General features: G+C 42.7%; 1 long non-coding RNA gene across 1 annotated transcript in view; it reads right to left on the reverse strand.

Moving 5' to 3' along the window:
* The window catches only part of LOC122533425, an 87343-nt gene that overhangs the window by 23817 nt on the left and 45002 nt on the right, over window positions 1-18524 (reverse strand). Inside the window, exon 2 of the long non-coding RNA XR_006307712.1 lies at window positions 12264-12323. This is a non-coding gene — a long non-coding RNA (uncharacterized LOC122533425). The remainder of the gene's footprint in view (window positions 1-12263; window positions 12324-18524) is intronic.

An 18524-nucleotide genomic window follows, 5' to 3' on the forward strand; every position in this document is an offset into this window, starting at 1 on the left:
TTTTGAGTGTGTGATTTTCAGAGATAGAGAGAGAAAGAGTGTGTGCGTGTATGAATCGAAAAAGCTTTCCAACAGTCATAAACAGTGTTTTACACGTTATTGCAATATTTAACAAACTATCAAATCATTCAATACACCTGATAATTAAACTGGTGAGTTTTTATACGTTAAAGAAAAATTTAAAGATACGAAAATTCATAGAATATGTACAATGCACAATAATATATATAAAATGTCCAGAGTGAAAGTATTCGATTATATTTTTTTCTAAAAATTCCCGCTCAAAAGTAAGTTCCTCCACGCATGTTTTCGAGAAATATAAACACTGTAATTACAAGATTAGTCTAACTCCATTTCTAATTATAATCAATTACAATTTCGATATTAAAATCGTGAATGAGATATTTACATTGAAGGAAGCCATAATCCCTTTCGAGATCCTAACGCGCAGAAGTATTGGACTCCTATTTAAATATACCGCCGAGTACTGCTAATAATTTTTCGCATAAACGCAACGATAACGCGGTTAGTCCGTTTAAACAGAAATTTACTTTGTACAAAAACTGCTCGGCGAGCGTGGAGAGAGAACCATAAAGGAGTTATCCCCGGAATCTTTCGATTCGACCTGTTTAATCTGTTACGAGATTAATTTCAGCGCAGAGGGAACGAGAAATAACGAGAAACGATGAAATAACGTGACCCAGTGGTGTCCGCGCAAGCGTCCGGGCACAGTGAAGCAACCACGAGCTTCCACGAGCGAGCGAAATTATTGCGGGTTAATTATGTTTACGCGAAAAGCTAGTGAAATTTACCGAGACAGTGTACACAGCGTGATTCAACGTCGCCAGAAGACGAAGCTTCTCGTACGGCCGTACATACCGGAATAAACAAATTTTTCCACTGGGCTGTTTTCACCGGTCGGTAGCTCCTTCCCCCTTTGTGACGGCGACGCGCATTCAGCCCGCCGTCTCCGTGTAAGTTTGCCACTGGCAAATACTATAAAGCACGCTCGAACGAACGCTCGCGCATCCGTTCCTAAGCTGATTACGATATATGGGAATTCATCGAGCACGAGGCGCTACGCCGTGAGAAAAAAACTGCCGCCTGCTGGGCGTCGGCTCGTATAACTCTACGCTGCTTCAGCTAACAATAACTCTGAAAACTATAATCGATTTTTCTTTCTCTCTTTTTTTCTCTTTCTTTCTTTTTGTTCTCCATTCGGAGTTTCGATTCGTGTCACGTGTCATTTTGAAATTTGTACACAATATTTCTTGGAAATTTTCCACTCAGTTAAGATTTATTAGAATCTAGAGTCTGCATCTTATCGAAAGACTCAGGAATCGAATTTTCATAACGCGAATTTTCGTAAATCCAATTTTAAGAGATCCGAATTTGTTTATAAAAAAATAATGTCCATTTTTTCTTTGTCTTCGCACATGTTAGAAGTACTACTACGTAATATAAAACTACGTAAGAAAATCGCAGAAATATTCTGGTCATTTGTGATAATTATAAAGTTCCAATGTTTTCAGTACGAATCTCTGGATTTGCACGATTTAATACGGTTCATGCTCAACCACGCCATAAATTCGAACTTCGGAAGAAAAAAGAACAACATTCCACGTGCACGAACCTAATATATACAAAACAGGAAGCAGGAAATAAAATACAGCCGACCGTCGAAAATAAACACACGGATTGCCAGACGAAATTCAGCAAAACCGGGCAGTCTACACCGCCGCGTAACAAGAGCCCGTCCCGATTAAACTGATTTATTTATCATGAGCCGCAAATAGAATTTCGTGAACCGGCGGAGGGCATTGTAACGAGGAAGTATAATGCATCGGGAGCAGTTTACCCCACCCGCGAAATTGCTTCTTATGAAAACTTGTTCGAAGAAGTCGTTGGACCGCGGTCGGGGGGGGGGGGGGGGGGGGGGGGGGGGGGGGGGGAAATTGCTGGTTACGCAAAGAAGATTGCTCGCGAAGCTCGGAGGGTGAATGAAGAAAAAGAGAGGGACGGTACACGCGGCGAGACGAGAGGGAGACGTACGAGGGTTGGCGAAAGGGGTAGAGAAAGGCGGAAACGGGCAGGGATCGGCCGAATAATATTGCGGCGGCGAGCGTGTTTACTCGTCGAGAAGTTTTGGAGCAGCCGGTCGGTTGGTTCGTTACGGCCGCAACTCCACTTACAAGTAATTAGACTAACAAGCATAGAGCAGACGGGACAGACGAATTTCGTCCGGGGGAATTCAGTCACCGGCTTGTCAGTATTCGCGTCAAGTTCGCGGCCGTTCATTTTCTTCGTTGTACCGGCCGCTTTTCATTCCCGGACCGAGTTTCTGCAGAACTCGGTTCTTTGTAAACGACCGAAAATTGAAATCGGCGTACTTCCCCCGATTGGCATTTCGTTTCCCGTTCCTGTGACCGCGTTTGACATCTGTCCAGAGTTTTTATTCATCGATTTGCATCGTGGAAACAGTGACGCCTGTCATGCATATCGCCGAACGTGGAATAATCCAGACTGAGGATATACGTCATCCTTGTACCCCGCTGATGTTTCATTATAATCGATCGATGTTAATCTTGTAATCGGACAAGACGAGCATTGCAAAGACAATAATTGCATTGTACACGAACTAAAAGAAATTGACGTGGTTTGTCATGACATTTCCGAAAGTCTTATGTATATTGAACGGTACGTGAGATATACGATATTTTAACTTGCAGAATAGACAATCGCAATGTGGGATTTCGAAAACAGATTTCGAGAGATATAGAAATTTCGTTGCAAGATCTTCAATATTGAAATGAAACTATTAACTTCGTTTGAAATGAAAACTATTAACTTTTAAGCAGGAATATACAATGATGATTCTTTTCGTGATAACGAAGGCAAGATTTTTTAACAGAAAAAAACATACGTCTAGTACTGAATAACAGTAGTAATGATAACACGATTATAATCGTGTGACCCGATTACTCTGTAATTAAAACGTGTTCTCATCATTGAAGCAACCGGTGGAATATCCATTCTAAATGTAACTATTCAAGAAAATATTCCCGGAATATTCAAGAGATCTTAACAGACAGTAAAAACTATTTCAATCGAGACAAATTACGAGTAACCTAATGGGACCTAATGGCCGTCGATAGTACGGCTCCATCGCGTACTTTAAATCGCAAAAACGGGTTAAAGGTCATCGTTCTCATTAACATCGGGGATTATTAAATATCTTTGGTGAAGAAGTTTTGCCCGTTGAACGCTAAGAATCGCATTATCCGGTAATCCGTTGCTGAAAAGGTAACTTTAAAATAAACGTGCCAGGGAATCCGGGGAGCAAGACGCGAATAGGAAGGTTCGAATTGGAGCGGAAGATCCTCCGCTCCATCCGTAAAGGCTGGATTTAATTAATGTCGTGCAAATCCCCGAAGTCCCGTAATAAAATTCATTTGTCAGGAGCATGTGTGTGCGTATGTGTGTGTGTGTGTGTGTGCGCACGCGTGTGTTTGTATTACGTTAGAACCAACCTGGCGGAGGGTATGATATAATAACGCGGTAAAACGCGGGGTCGTGTAACATCGAGCCGCGGGCGATTTGTAAAATTTATCTCGCCACGAAGAGCCAGCGATCCCTAGTGAGATACGAGATATGGGGAATCCAAAGGCTGCATCCTAACCATGGGGTGTGATCGCTTCGCGAGGAAAGTGCCCGCGTTGCCAAAACCGGGCCAACGTAATCTTCCAAGCGTTTATTAACTACGAGGCTTCTACGCTATCGCTTGCTATATTCTGCGAACACACAACCCGTTTAGATATTGGCGCCTTCTAAGACGCCACTGTTGCCTGTATTTCGCGCGTTTCTCGTTAATCGACCTACATTCGACCAGCCATTCAGATGGTATCTTATTTCTTAGCTACTTTATACGCTTCTGCGGAGACTGTAATATCAAGGAGCTGTAAACGACAGAGAAACGAAGAAGAAAGAGAAACTCTCGTCAATAAAGTTTAATTCGCTTACTACCAAAGAACCTGATATATTACCTCCGATATTTCGGCCATTCATAATGACCAAACTGTGGATTTATGGGAAATTTCAGGACGTAAAATGCACGTCGCCTTTATATATACAAAAATATATAAAATATCGAAAACAGCACACTTGTGTTATGTGATATTTAGTTAGGCAATGACGTCTAATTTTTGTAAAATGTATGTTATACAATAACGTATATAAAATTTTTAAACGTTCCGTTAGACAAATTGTAGATCGCTAGAAGGGCCAAATAAAAATCAAATGGAGGAAAAAATTTCTCGCTCCACAGCGAACTCTCGAACAGTTTACGAATTGGGGACAGAAGCCTAATAAAAAAATTCGCATAAGCGATAGCCTCGATAATAGCCGAGAATTACAACTCAAAGCACAAAGCCGCATTAATTGTCATGAACGCCGAGACCAGACCAGAGGTCGTGTTTGCGCAAATAAGACAATTAGCGAAGAATTTCCAAGAATTGCCCACGCTGTGCCAAATGTAGCCGAATCTCGGCGCAAATTTTTAATAAACATTCGAGTGAAATTCTTCGAGAAGATTTTCCTCCCGACTTTCCATCGGTAATAGCATCGACGACGACGCCTGCGAAACACGATACTCAACTTGGAAAGTCCCGTGTCGTTTTCCCCCTTAATCGGTGATCGTAGACCGCTAAAGCCACAGAGCCGATATCCTGTTGTCCGTGCACTCCGCCAGCGAAAGGATTTTCGGCATTCCTGACAGCATTTTCCGTTCTTCTTTCGAAGCTCTGTGGAAGTTTACGTCGCAATGCATAAAGTTGTTCTAGGGTGTCTAGGCCGGGAGTGAAGCGACACGCGTGTAGACGATACGCGATACCGACTAATAATTCACGGAAGGATACGTACGTTACACGAGCTTTGAACGTGTACTAAAATACAAGTGAAATATACGTATTAAGAAATTAAGGATTCGTGCGCTTACATTTTCTCAATATTAATAATATTTTATTTTTATTTTCTCGATATTAATAATATTTCATTTTTATTTTCTCAATATTAATAATATTTTATTTTTATTTTAGTTTCTCAATATTAATAATATTTTTCTCAAAATACGTTTTCTAAATATATGATATTTTATGTATATTTTGTATATTAAAAAACAATACACAAATTGAAGTTCGAATTCATTAGAAACAAAGTCATATCATTGTCCGTGGACAAAGCTATTGTTCCTCCGATCTCAAGTACTCCAGAAAGAGTCAGCAGAATCTTTCGAAGAAAAACGCGACCTAGCGACGACTGCATAGAAACGATCTCAGAGAACTCTATTTCGGAAGATCGTCAACGGAACCCGTGGCCTCGGTTTCCGGTGAAAATCAGATTCGACTTTTCAGTTTCGTCGTCAGCATCGGTTGTTTCACGATCGGCGAAACAAATATTTGTTTGCTGGTCGAGCGAACGATTTCTTTCGCCAATATCAGCAAGAACGCGCGCGATCACGAATCCGCCCCGAAGGAAGAAGAAGACAAATCAGCGTGTAAATAGAATTTGCGACAGAATGGAAGATGAGAGGAAGGTAGCTCTAAACTGATCGCGCGCGGGACGTTGAGCGATCTCGAGACTTCGATCGAGTTTCCTTTCGGTCCCGTGATATTCTTGGCGAATAATTCCTCTCTCCCGCGGGAATGTGATCGAACGAGGGCCGCCTTGATTCTCTCCACAGCGGAATGCGCTCGAAATTATTTATCGCCGACACTTTTACGAACGTACGGGAATCGCAAGATATCGTAAAGCTCGAAATCGGTTCGGATTTTTATTTCGCGCGGAATTCCAAGACACGAGTCGCGTCCTCGTCGGAATTTCCTGACCTTTTCTCTCGTTATTATTCGCCGTAGCTGTCGCCCCGCCAGTCGTCATAAAACACAGAAGAATGTCTATATCCGATGGAAAGTATGAGCATCAGCCCGTGATCATAAAGTTCCTGGGAATCTATAAGAAGTTCGAACGCTAGACCCTCCAGACCACGGAATGCACCGCGTCAGTTTGATATTCGCGTGATCGAATCTGATTCGACGGAGTGAAACATTTTTCCTTTCTTTTATTTCGTTAAATCGCTCGTTAACCAATACACGCAGAGTTAACTATCGTATGATCCAGAGTTCATTCGGTGATATCATCAATTCACCTCGGCGTAGTCTTTGGTATTATCTACATACTCGTAGAACGTTCACGAAACGACACACGGTGAGATAAAATTCTCGTCTGGACACATTACCAAGCGTTCAGTCAAATACCATCGATCGTCACGCATGAAACGTAAACGCATGGGTTTTTCACATTTAGATATAAAATACCAATAAATTTATTACGTAATTCAATCTTCTCCGTGGGAACACTTACTGATGCATAAAATTTGAATAAATCCGAAATTAAGCCAAAATATGTATCTGTCGCGGGCTAAACATGCGCTTTGTGCAACTAATGGTGTCCACGCAGAGGTGTACTGAATGAGGCGAAAAATACTTAAATACATACGTCTCATTTTGTAACAATTTTCACTTATCTGTCTTTTCATTTGCCTTTGTAATAAATTTTTCAAATTGTAAAGAGACTTTATGGACACCCTGTATTATCTGTCGCAACCGCATACAGCCTGCAATTACACCAATAGGGATGACTCGGTCTTAAAATCGGCACCGGAAGTGGAAGGAAGGGGGGAGGGGCGAGGGAGGCGCGAAGATTTTAGCGTCGAAGGCGTTAAGCTAAGCCGTAATCGTCTTATTCCGTGTTAAATCTCTTCTTCGCCCGAGCCTTCCGTTTCTCGAAAGCGTTTCCGCGCAACAGCGCCGAGCGATATGACTCCAAGCGCTATTGTCTCGAGCTTACAGCCACCGGCTACATGCTTATAAGCCGCCGGCTTCGGGAACGCAAGGATTAAAAGCCCGTCTTGCTTTCTTTGAGGGAAAGTCTCCGACCGCGTGGTTGAAATGCTCCGGCTGTCGCAATGTCACTCTGACCGACGACAAAATAAATTAAGAATTCGCGACCGAACCAACGCCGCGTTTCCCTCTTTTTCTCTCCTTCCTCCTTCCCCCGCACCGCTGTCTTATTCTTGCTGAATTTCATATTCTCCTCTTCAAAGGATTCCGCGGAATTCTACGGAAACACCGCTCGGATTCAATTAGAGGAATTGTTCTGTCATCGAGTAGAATGCCTCTCTTCTCCTTTTTCTTAATTCCGCTGGCTTTCAACCGCGCACGCGCGAGAGTGAGGAAACGTAGAATATTTTTTAAGGCTTCTCCGCGAAGATATTTCTCCACGTTCGTCGCAGTGGTTGCGATGTAATTTACTGTGATATGACGAGTGAATTTAAACGTCAGTTTAGTCGATTATCTCGTTAATTATTTAGTTTGTTCAATGAAGTTTCTACGTCCGATTTAATTATTTTCTTTACTTTATAAATAGATCGAGCGCTCTTTTATCTATACCAATTTAAAGCTCTCCTCTTTTAATATTTCAACAATTTTACGTACATTTAATAAGTGTATTCAAATGTAGTTGTAATAATTTTGGAGAAAGATTCTAGTATAAACAGACAATAAGAAAAAATTCTTTTCCTGCGTATCGTTGCTATCATTATGTATATGATTAAAATATACGGCGTAACTAACACTGTATACAATTTATCCACTGCAATGTTACCATAAGTAACATTTCTGTAATATTCCTCAAAATGACAAAAACAAGAGGCGAATGAATTTATTATACAACGTAATGCTGTATATTCAACCACGATGGCAAATTTAAATATTTTCGAAATTCTCATAATTACGATTGATAGTGTCGCAAATTTAAAATTGATCGAAAATTCACGTAAAAAAGCAAGGGAACGATCATCGAATAACGATGACGTTGCAAAAGTGGCTCAGTCATTTTTTAGGCTCATTATTGGCAATGAATGGCAAACGAAGAATGGAAACGGATGTACCGCAGAGTCGCGTATAATCCTCGCGCGGTTCACATTTGTCGATACGTCATTAAATATTTTCCCACAATATGGTATTTATGCTGTGGCCACTGTTGCATATGCAAACAAACGCGATATCTGCATATTTCACTCGTACCAAAGCTAACTTTGCCGTTTACCACATCTCGATTGGTCGCCGCTACAGTTTTTCTAATTATCGAACGAACATCTCGTAACTCGCAATTCATCGAGGGCTGAAAAGATGACGATCTGTCTGCGATTGACTAAAATTTATTAGATCGGCAGATACACGAGAAGCAATTTAAAAATTGCGTGAACAACGTACAGTCAGGCAAAGCAACTATAAATATACTTCTTCGTAACATCGCAACTGCCATTTTCTCAGCTTCAAATACAAAGTGAATAAAAAGTTGTCGACGTTCGTAAACAATTCAACACCTTTATGGACGCTGAACTCTCTTCCTCTTTACAACTAAATCCACTACAATTTTAAAGACTAAAGCGAACCATCATTTACAGCAACCTCCTCGTGATGTGACTTCGGAAACTTGTGTTACTGTGCAATTTTTTGTACTTACGATGATACGAAGTAAAATAAATATAAACATTCGTGATGTTTAAAGAAAAAGAAGAAGAAGAAGAAAAAAAGAAAGACTGGAGTATCCCCTTTGCAACGATCCCTCAGGTAGCTGCATAATTATTTTCACGACAATTTTTTATTCGAGTGTACGTGTCGTTTTTCTCTTCTCGTCGAAACGTCCCGCGAAAATATCATCGGAAAAACTAGACGAGCAGAAGCAGAAGACGAACAAGGTTACCAGAAATAATGGGGAAAGTCGGTCAAGCGTCGGTGACGCGTTGCCTGTTCAGTGAGTGGGCGAATCGTCGTGGAACCACGTCGAACGATCCGATTCCCACGAGAAATACACCGGTGACCTTATTATTTCTGATAACAAACCGTCGATTCGTAACCGTACGTTCGAGGCTTTCGTCGGGAGGGGGGGTGAAATGGCAGCGAAATTCCGCAACGAAGCGACACAGTATACGCGTAATCGTTCCGACGAAGGCAGCTCGACGTTACGGTGGTCCTGGGGAGGAACGAAACGGTTTCCTCGTGACACGCTGTTCGACCGTATTTTCTTTAAACCACGCCCCACGTTCGGCCGAAACGGGATCGAGGGAATAGGGACACGAACGATTTATACGGGCAAGATTGCGTATCACTGCAGCCGCAAGAAATCCTGGGAACCTCGCAGCGGTGCGCGCTGCACCGATACAAAGAGGCTACTGTCTAGAAAGGTGGTTTGTTCCGAGACGAGCAGAAAGGAGAGAAGTCAATAGCTCGAGCTGCGGCAATCTCGAGTCTCCATCGTTTTGAAACTGCTCTATCGAGGCACCGAGAAAGGTTTCTTAACCCTCTACACCGTTTCTCTCGTTTCGGAAAAATGATTAAAGATATGATCGTCGATCGTGATTCACCTTTGAAAGAAAACAATCTTGGAAATCTTCTACGTACGTACGTGTATTCTAATTTTCAATTTGTAGATTTGAGTCTTTGATCAGTTTCTGTGTCGATTTGCTCTATTTAGGTCGAATGACTATCTAAGTTGAGACAAGACTATGTAAAATTGATTTGACGAATGTAGAAACGGTTCTTAGTATGAAAACCTCCCCAATAAGTAATTTCTCATATTCATTCACTAACAATTTCTTTGGAACGTGCACGATCCATCAAGTATCTCATAAGTCAAGTATCTCAGATTATCTATATAAAAAAAGAAAAAGCTCCAACATGGACTAAATACTCGAAAGACTTCCATTTAATTTCAGAACGTTTTCGAAAATCGTAGAAACTCGCGACAATTCTGTACCGTGAACGAGCAACTTCTTTCTTACCTTCGACACTAGACCGGATAAAGTTTCGAGAAGATTCAATCAAAAGGTCGAGAACGCCAGTCGAAGACGGCGAAACGCGGCTAGGAAAGTAATAGGAGAGACGATTCACCGAGAGTTGCCGGAGCTGCGAAACTAAAACTACGAGGATATCGTATCGTATCCCATACGAGAAGAAGGAAGGAAACAGAAGCCGATTAAACGCTTTCTCCGCTTTCTTCCACCCTATCTCCCCTCCTCTCCTCTCCGTGTTCGCCTTTTACATTCTGCCGGAGAGAAATTGAGCTGATGCGTTCGCCGAGTCCAGACGCGAGTCTCCGGGAGTCCGTGAGAGCGAGGGCAAAGGATAAGTCCATTGCGAATGCGTAAGCGAGTTACTGAAGTTCCCCGATGAAGAGGCTCAAAACCTGAGGTAATATCCTCCGGGCGCTTTCATCAACCTAGAGGAAAGCTAGACTAATACTCTCGATCTTCGTTACTAATGGAAACACATTAACTCGCGATAACACCGACAGCAGTAGAAAGTTCAGGCGTTCAGTGTTCGCGATGTTTAATTGACTGCGTTGGTAGGTGTAGATCGACTCGTTTCTTGAATCTAAGGAAGTTCAAATCTTGATTTGTTACGTATAAGTAATCCGTGGATTTTATTCATTAAAGCAAGAAATATTGAATGTATTCCTTCTATTTCTCTTAAATTAAAAAATATTTCTAGTTTCAATATATATGTGAAAGCATACATGAGTCTTCGATTATGTCTAGAACACAAACCTTTCTGTTTGGAAATCGTAAATATAAAAATTCGAGGATCGCGGCAAGATTAAAGTAATAACAAAAATGAAGATAAAATACCCTTTACCATTTTACCATTTTTTTTTTTTTTTTTGGTTTGTTTCTTAGTGAAAAGATTGACTTCATATTATATTTTGAAAATTTTACTCGCAGTTCATTAGTTTAAAGTCACTGTCGAAATCGTCGTTGCTTGAGAAATTTCTAATATATCGATTTTTTCGTCTTGTAAGGAAACGACCAGTTCCAGTTGCAGAAAGTTGGCCAACGAGCAGAGAGGAAGAGAGAGAGAGGGAAACGAGAAAAAGCGACAATGGGATACGGGGCGAGCGATGGGAGCTTGTTTCGAAGCTTTCTCGCTCCCTGGAAGGCCACTTCTGTCCTCTCGAGGGACGCGAAGTTGCCTCGGCTAATGCACGTTAATCGCACGGTAGCTGACGAACACTCCACAGACCCGACCCCCGTCGACGACATGAATGATTCAGCGGGCGAACACAAGGAACCGAGGGTCATTATTGTTATAAAGGGGCGAATGAATTTTACACGGTGCACGAGACAGAGACAGGCGGGCGCGCGATGACTGGCCGCTGGTTTCAAGTTGGGTCGCGTTTGAAATTGGCCAGACAATCTCAACGAAAAGTCCTCCTGTTCTCGCTACGACAGAAAATTGGTATCGTCGGCCGTGAGCAATGCGCTCACCGCGCAGATAGAAACCTTCGAAATTCGATTGACAGTGTGGTTTAGCCACATCTTGCGCTGGCAACTGATTGCGGACCATAACGAGTGACCAAAACCGTATACAATAATTCGTCGCTCTCTGTTTGAACTCGTCGGTACGATATCACTGGATAGAAATTATTCAGAAGTAATAAATTTATTATTTGTTTCGCCTGAGTTATACTTCAACTGAGGAAACATTGCAATTTTGGGAGAGAAAGTTCTCGACGTGCGTGGCACGTCATTCACAGCGCAAGAGGTTAAAGGCTAGCGAATAGAAAGAAAGGAGGATGATTTAGCTAAGGGTGGAAATCGTCTAAATTGTCACGGTCGTTCGTTCGGGTTCCTTTCTTTCCCCGTTTTATGAAATTCCTGTCGTAAGTCTCTCAGGTGAGTTGATTGGATTGGCCGGTCGCGGCAGCCGCATCTCGTAACCCTGTTTCCCGGCGACAGAAGCGACCGAGGATTTATAGTACTAGCCGCCGTATATCGATGCCGCAGCTTAGATTTCGAGTTGAACGGAGCTATAGGGCGAGCGTCGAATCGCGCCAATTTTCGCGCCAGCCTCGTTGAAACTTCCGATGCGCAGAAACGGATGAAACTTTATGAAATTCATGAGCGACGCCCCGAGAATCGGTCGACGTTTGGAAATCATCGCCGGGAGGTGCAACCACAGAGTATCTGGATAGAGGGGATTTTTCGTGAGAAGCTACGGATCTTCGTACGGTTCCCCAAGGCTTAGAAATTTTTAAGCTAGTAGACATCGTCGCGCGAACTCGACTCCAATCGCTTTCGAATTTGCGATGCGAGAGTAATACGAACGAGAGAACACGATTGGATGAAAAACTAGGTGGTAGCTACTCACCGACCGCGCCTCGACGTGTCCGACGTCTCACTGCATCTTCGTCCGCCAAGATTGGAATACCTGCAAGCACACCGAAAGAACGAAAGTTATATCCAGTAAATTCATAGCTGAGTGTCAAGATTGAAACTTCTTTAATAAATAAGTCATCAATTTAGTTGATCGTAAAATTGTTCGTGAACACATTGCACGATAGCACAATGTATACGATGTATCAAATTTGACTTAGGTCATCGTGCAGTTAATGAAACACTAAATGAAACTTGTGTAGTGGCCATCGATAAACGTCAAAGCCTCAACCTGACGAGAGATTTATTGAAAATAAACGAAGCGCCTAACTATAATAAAAGTACATGGTCTTCCATTATTGGTCACACATTTAATGAATTATTAGCAAAATGTACACGTTTATGAAGTGATTCAAAATGACCGTAGTTTGTAATTTTCCGTAAAAACTTTCTAGATCAATATTTTCTACATTGAACGACTTTTCTTAAAATATATAGATTAAGGCGCGTGTCTTTATCTTTGCTAAATATTTCACGCATTCTTCAACTTCCATGTCGCTTGATTAAATATTTCACGTTTCCAGCTGGATGCAAAAATTAAGAAAGTGTCCGCGTACCTTCGAGCAACTGGGGTGCAAGCGCGGTGAAACGATTCGTGATAGAAGGGGCACGGCGTCGCGATGGTGGAAAAGTATTTCAGGACGGGCGGAAGAAGAGGTAGCCGCGTTTCCATATGTATTCGTACGTTTCAGTCCGCTCGGCCAGCCGATACCCTTTTTTATCATTTTTACGGCCGAGCGGAAGGTCGTGGCGGAGGCGTCCGCATATTTACTCGAGCGTGCCGTGGCAATAAAACACAGGCCTGCCGCACAGATCCGCCTGTCCCACGGCTGCTTTCCGGCGTCGTATAATATCTCGCTCAGGAATTCGTAGAACGAATTCGCGAGACGCAGCCGTGCTGAACCGCGCCACGAGTCATACAATTCTGGTTCACGCGCGAAGACAACGCGGGATTGTATCGCGCGGCTGGTTGGAGATTTAACGACGAGGTTGTCAAACTACTCCTAACAGATTCATCGACAAACTCGGTGGGAATGCTTCGAACTGCTCGCGAACGCCCTTCTCGGTTCTCATGCTGAGTTATTCGATCTAATAACGAATTCATTCGACGACGCGGCGCAACATTACGGGGGTGGTTTCGCCAACTCGGCGCGAAATGCCACGGTCTGTTGAGACATTGTGGCGGAGGGAGAAATGCAATTTTCTGACCCTCGAAATTTCGTGGTGATCCTTACGTTTTTTTATTTTTAGTATTTAAAATTTTTAGAAATTATATCTATACGAATAACTCGAGTATTTGAATAATTGTCATTAATTTCTTGAACAGCTTTGTTATTACTTCACTACAGAATGTCTCGGTCCTTCAAAATAGTTCTTTCAACACACTTTAATTGATTTTGAATCCAGTTTTTGTAATTACACGTAGCGCGAGGAAATATATATCAAAAGTATAATATTTCAGTAACACTTGATTGCACTTGTACTTCTTTAGCAGGTATATTTATTCGACTGTGTTCCCAAATCAAAATTCGCGTTCGGCGAAAACATCTGCAACGTTACTTCAAAACCTGTGTCAGCCGATTCCGAGTTCTCACTTCGTCATTCAACAAAGTTTGCAACATCGACTTTCAAGAACACCGCAAACTTCCCCCGGCAATCCGATAGAACCGAGATAATAACCATAATTTATCTTTAACAATTGTTTCCTATTATTATTATTGAGAATATCCAACTTCCCGTTGCAAACTTTTCCCGAAAAGCGGAATTGCACCGAATGCCTCGCGCAAAGAGTGTGTCGACGGGATCGCGTTTAATTCGCCGAACAGCGCGCTCGCTTTCGAGCGTTGCCTGCCCCCCGTCGGAATAAGAGTTAAACCGGAATCGATCGGATACCGACTTACGCCGCGAATTTAATAATAGAAAAAGTTCGCAGCCTTACAAATTTAACAAGAAACTTCGGGCTCCAGGCGCCGCCCCGCTTTCGCAAGTTTCCCATCTTCCGTAGTTCGGTTGCCGGTGCGTTCAACCGGACGATCCAGGCAATCTCGACCAAAGAGATTCTACAGGGAATCGATATGTGAACGTCGGTTAGAGACTGAAGCGCGCTGAACGACGCTCACGTTTTGCCTCCTCCTGTTTCGAATCGTTCAATTAACCGAACGTTTCATTTCTCTTTTTTTCTTTTCTTTTTCCCTTCCACCGCTACTGCACGTTTCTTTCGCGGTGATGTTAATTAAACGAAGCGAGCATATTCCATCGGGGCATGTCACACACGATCGGAAACTTACTTTAGTCCTGCGTGACTATCAACGTCGAATTAAATTGGATAGTTTCTGGAAACGTAATCTGTCTTTAATCACAGGGTAATTCGAGCAACCAGCGTAAGCACTAAGACAGAAATCTTAGTCGAATAAAACACGTTCTGAGCTACGATACTCGTCTACAAGACGTAGTTCCGACCTTCACGCCGCAGACCGTTCAATTCCCAGCGAATTATCTCGTTTTAATCGCGGGTAACTTGAAACCCACTCGAGACGCGAACGTCTTAAACTTTTTGTCCCAAAATTTCAATATTTTCTCACTTTTTAAGTATAATTTAAGTATAACCCAAGCAAAACAAATAATAAATTTACTACTTCTCAATAATTTCTATCCAGTGATGTCATACCGACGAGTTTGAAAAGAAAGCGACGAATCATTGTATACGGTTTTGGTTACTCGTTATGGTCCGCAATCAGTTGCCAGCGGAAGGGGTTAATGGACAGAGACACTATAATATCCACAATCACGTCACGTGGTCGCGAGCCGTGCAAAATAGAAAAATTCCAGAGAATTACGGCCCTCTCCAATCGCTCGTCCCTCGGGAAAGAAAGCATCGCGTGGCTTTTTGTCTCTCACTTATTTGCTTCCTTCGCGCAAACAGAAAGACGCCGAGACGGACGAGAGCGTGGACGCGGAGACAAATAGGCGCGGCAGAGAAGCAAGCTGTGTAGTAATCCGACGACGTCGGTTTCTGGGTCGGTTGCACCCAGGATTGCGGTTCCCAAGCGGCATTGTCCGCCGCGGAAGAAACGAAAATTACGCGCCCACCACCCCCTTTTCGTTCCCACCGCATTCAGTCGCCTCGCGAGATGCTTTGTTTCCTCCGCTTCCTCTTTCGCGCTGTCCTCCACCGTTCGACCGTCCCTTTCCGGTCGAGAGAGAGAGAGAGAGAGAGAGAGAGAGAGAGAGAGAGAGAGAGAGAGAGAGAGCGATGACACGAGGTCGTCTGCCTCTACGTCCCAGACGCGAGCGATAGAACCAGAGACCTCGGCAACCGAAATCACGCCGACCAATGGAGAGACAAAGCCGAGCAGATCCAGGGACGAGAGAGGGCTATCTTTCAGAGAGAGACAAACAAGCGGAAAGGGCAGAAGGTCAACCAGCGTTGAAGAAAAAGACAGCGCTGACACGCGTCTACTCGTTGCGAAAGAGTTGAGACGTTGAGCGATAGTCAGAGAGCCGAGAGATTCGAGCAACGAGAAGGCACGAGCGGTCGCGTGCCACGACGTCTCCGGCAAGCAGTTTTTGCCTGTCTCAGCACGCGCCTTCCCGTTGTCTTCTTGTTCTCTCCTCCTTCTCTCCCATTCCTCTGTAATATGTTTGACTCGGAAGTTACACACCGGCATATCCGCAGTTTGAAAATTTGCTTCGGTTCGCTATTGACTCTCATACACGTCATCGTCATTAATTTGTTAATTGTCAGATTTTAGACTGACATGTGCGAAGTGTGGTCTTTCAAATTCGTTGCACAGCTGTTACGTTTAATCAAAAGGAATTGATTCTACTCTTCCAGTTAATAAACTACAAAGTTGTAAGAATTGCTTTGTACATTGTAAAAATGTCCCTAATCGTTTCCAAACTGTATGTTACAAATTTGTAATAAGATTATTAGATTATAAAATAAATTTATAATATAATTTATAATAATAAGAGTTCGTAAGGAACTCGTTGTCAATGCCAAGTACACGTGTTTCACGACGAAAGTTATTAGATTATAAGATAAATTTATAATATTCGTAGAGACTTCTCAATGCCAAGTACACACGTTTCATGACAAATTTTCCTCTTCTTCGGTGTTGTTCGATAAATTCAAACTTGGAGAAAAACGACGCTGACAGTTGCAATTAATCATTCCTTCCTCTTGCGAGTAAACAAAATTCTAATTACAGGCAGTTAAGTGGCACTCCGGATCCACTTTCGCCTTCCTCGCCGAGACGAATTCAACTCGGTTTTTTTCCGTCTTGCCTGGTTCCAATCGGAACTGGGTCCGTTCGTCAACGGTGCTCGACATCGAAAACAGCGCCAGTGTCCAGTGACCGGGAATCGAATTCGATCGATCAAGTCAATGGAGTTTCCCCCATCCAGTAACCGAATTAGCAGGGAAATTTAAGAATTAAGCGCGATTCCTTTCCCCGTATCGGGCTCGCGCTGACGCCCGCCGAGTTAAATTACGAGCGGTAATCCCCTCCGAGCGGAGGCTGTAACTATTCCCGCCGGAAATCTAATTTTTCCCGCGAGACCCGCTCAAGTATCGAGCGTAATAATTAAAACTGCAAATTCTTGTACCCCGGGGGCCAGAGAAGCGTTCGCGAGAGTCGGCAAGAAACTAACGAGACGAAGGGTTGAAAGAGGAATCGAGAAGGATGCTCTACGAGTGTTATTAGCGCGATCGAACTTTGTGCCCCTCTCTCTCTCTCTCTCTCTCTCTCTCTCTCTCTCTCTCTTTCTCTCTCCTCTCGTTGAATTTCAATCGAGAATGGAAAGCATCAGCGGTCGGGATGGAATAGCAGGAAGAATAATTCAAACGTGTAAAATCATTTCAACCGGCAGCGGTTCGTTAATTATCGCGATCGAATCGCACGAAGTTGGACAAACGGCATCGGTGATTAGGAATCTGTAATCCGCGTGAATATCGTGGTCGAAAAGTGATTGCCGATAACGGCGCGAGAATACCTGGCTTACTTGCATAATTAAGCACAAATATCGTCGCATAATTGATCGAATGCTTCGCATTATGCAACATTATGCGTGGCCACGATAACCGTATAATTCAATGTATCCTGATTAGCGCTCCCTAACCCAGTTTCTGGCTTAGCTCGCGCGGCAGATTCTATTTTGTCTATTCCCGTAACGCGTCATTTCCGTGGAATAATTCCGGTCAAGATGCTTGAACGCGTTTCACCGAGTTTCAATAAAATTGGCCGAGATACCTTTTCTTGCTTCGTCGTCCGAAAGAATCGCGAGAATCCCGATCGATCGTAATCCCTGCTAGCTATTTTCGATGTTAGCCAATTAAAATCCATTTCTGCGTCGCTGGGAAGTACGTTGGCACGGTGCAGAGACGAGTTCTACCAGAATTTTGTCCCGTTGTTGTTGTTGTTGGTGGAGGCAGGCTCGGGGTATCAGCGATATGGATTCCAGGATTTGCAGCGAGCTCGACGAACGTTCAACACGTTCAACATGCTTGATGTATTAAGTGAACTGTTTCTCGTTTTAACCGGATTTGTCGACATCGGATTACAGGGCCGATACGCTGAAAGAACTCGCGAAAGAAATCCCGACGAGGGACGGAAACTTTGCAACGGAGAAAAAAATTTCCGATACGCGTAATAATAATTTTTATCGTTAATAAAATCTGCCCGATCTGAATTTAGAAGTAAGCGAAGAGTGTTGAAGTAGTATCTCGTATTATTGTCCGGTAAGTGCGCTATAAATAACTCGTAAAAATTGCACAAAAGTATTAAATGGTCGTATTGACGAATCGAAACATCATCCATACAAATCAATCACTTCTTCAAAAGTTTCTCTATTACGAAATGTAATTAAAACATTCGTAACAATACAGTAACTAACCCTCTGTAAAACCTCTTGAAATAATCACAGTCACACTCGTATTTATTCCTTGAAATTCTTTATAAAATTCTATAAAATCATCGGCATAAGCCGATTACTTTCTCTATTACTAAATATGTATAATCAAAGCATTCGTAAGGATATAATAATTAAGTCACTCTTAATAAAATTACGCTTAGTAAAATCAATTAGGATAACAGCTGCATTTATTCTATTGAAAATTCCTTATAAAAATTATACAAAAGTAAAAATCCACGCATCGTCAACGAACCCATCACTCTGAATGTTCCCTAAGTTACCC

Source organism: Frieseomelitta varia, unplaced genomic scaffold (genome assembly GCF_011392965.1).
Source record: "Frieseomelitta varia isolate USP_RPSP 00005682 unplaced genomic scaffold, Fvar_1.2 scaffold_529, whole genome shotgun sequence".
Classification (NCBI taxonomy): domain Eukaryota; kingdom Metazoa; phylum Arthropoda; class Insecta; order Hymenoptera; family Apidae; genus Frieseomelitta; species Frieseomelitta varia.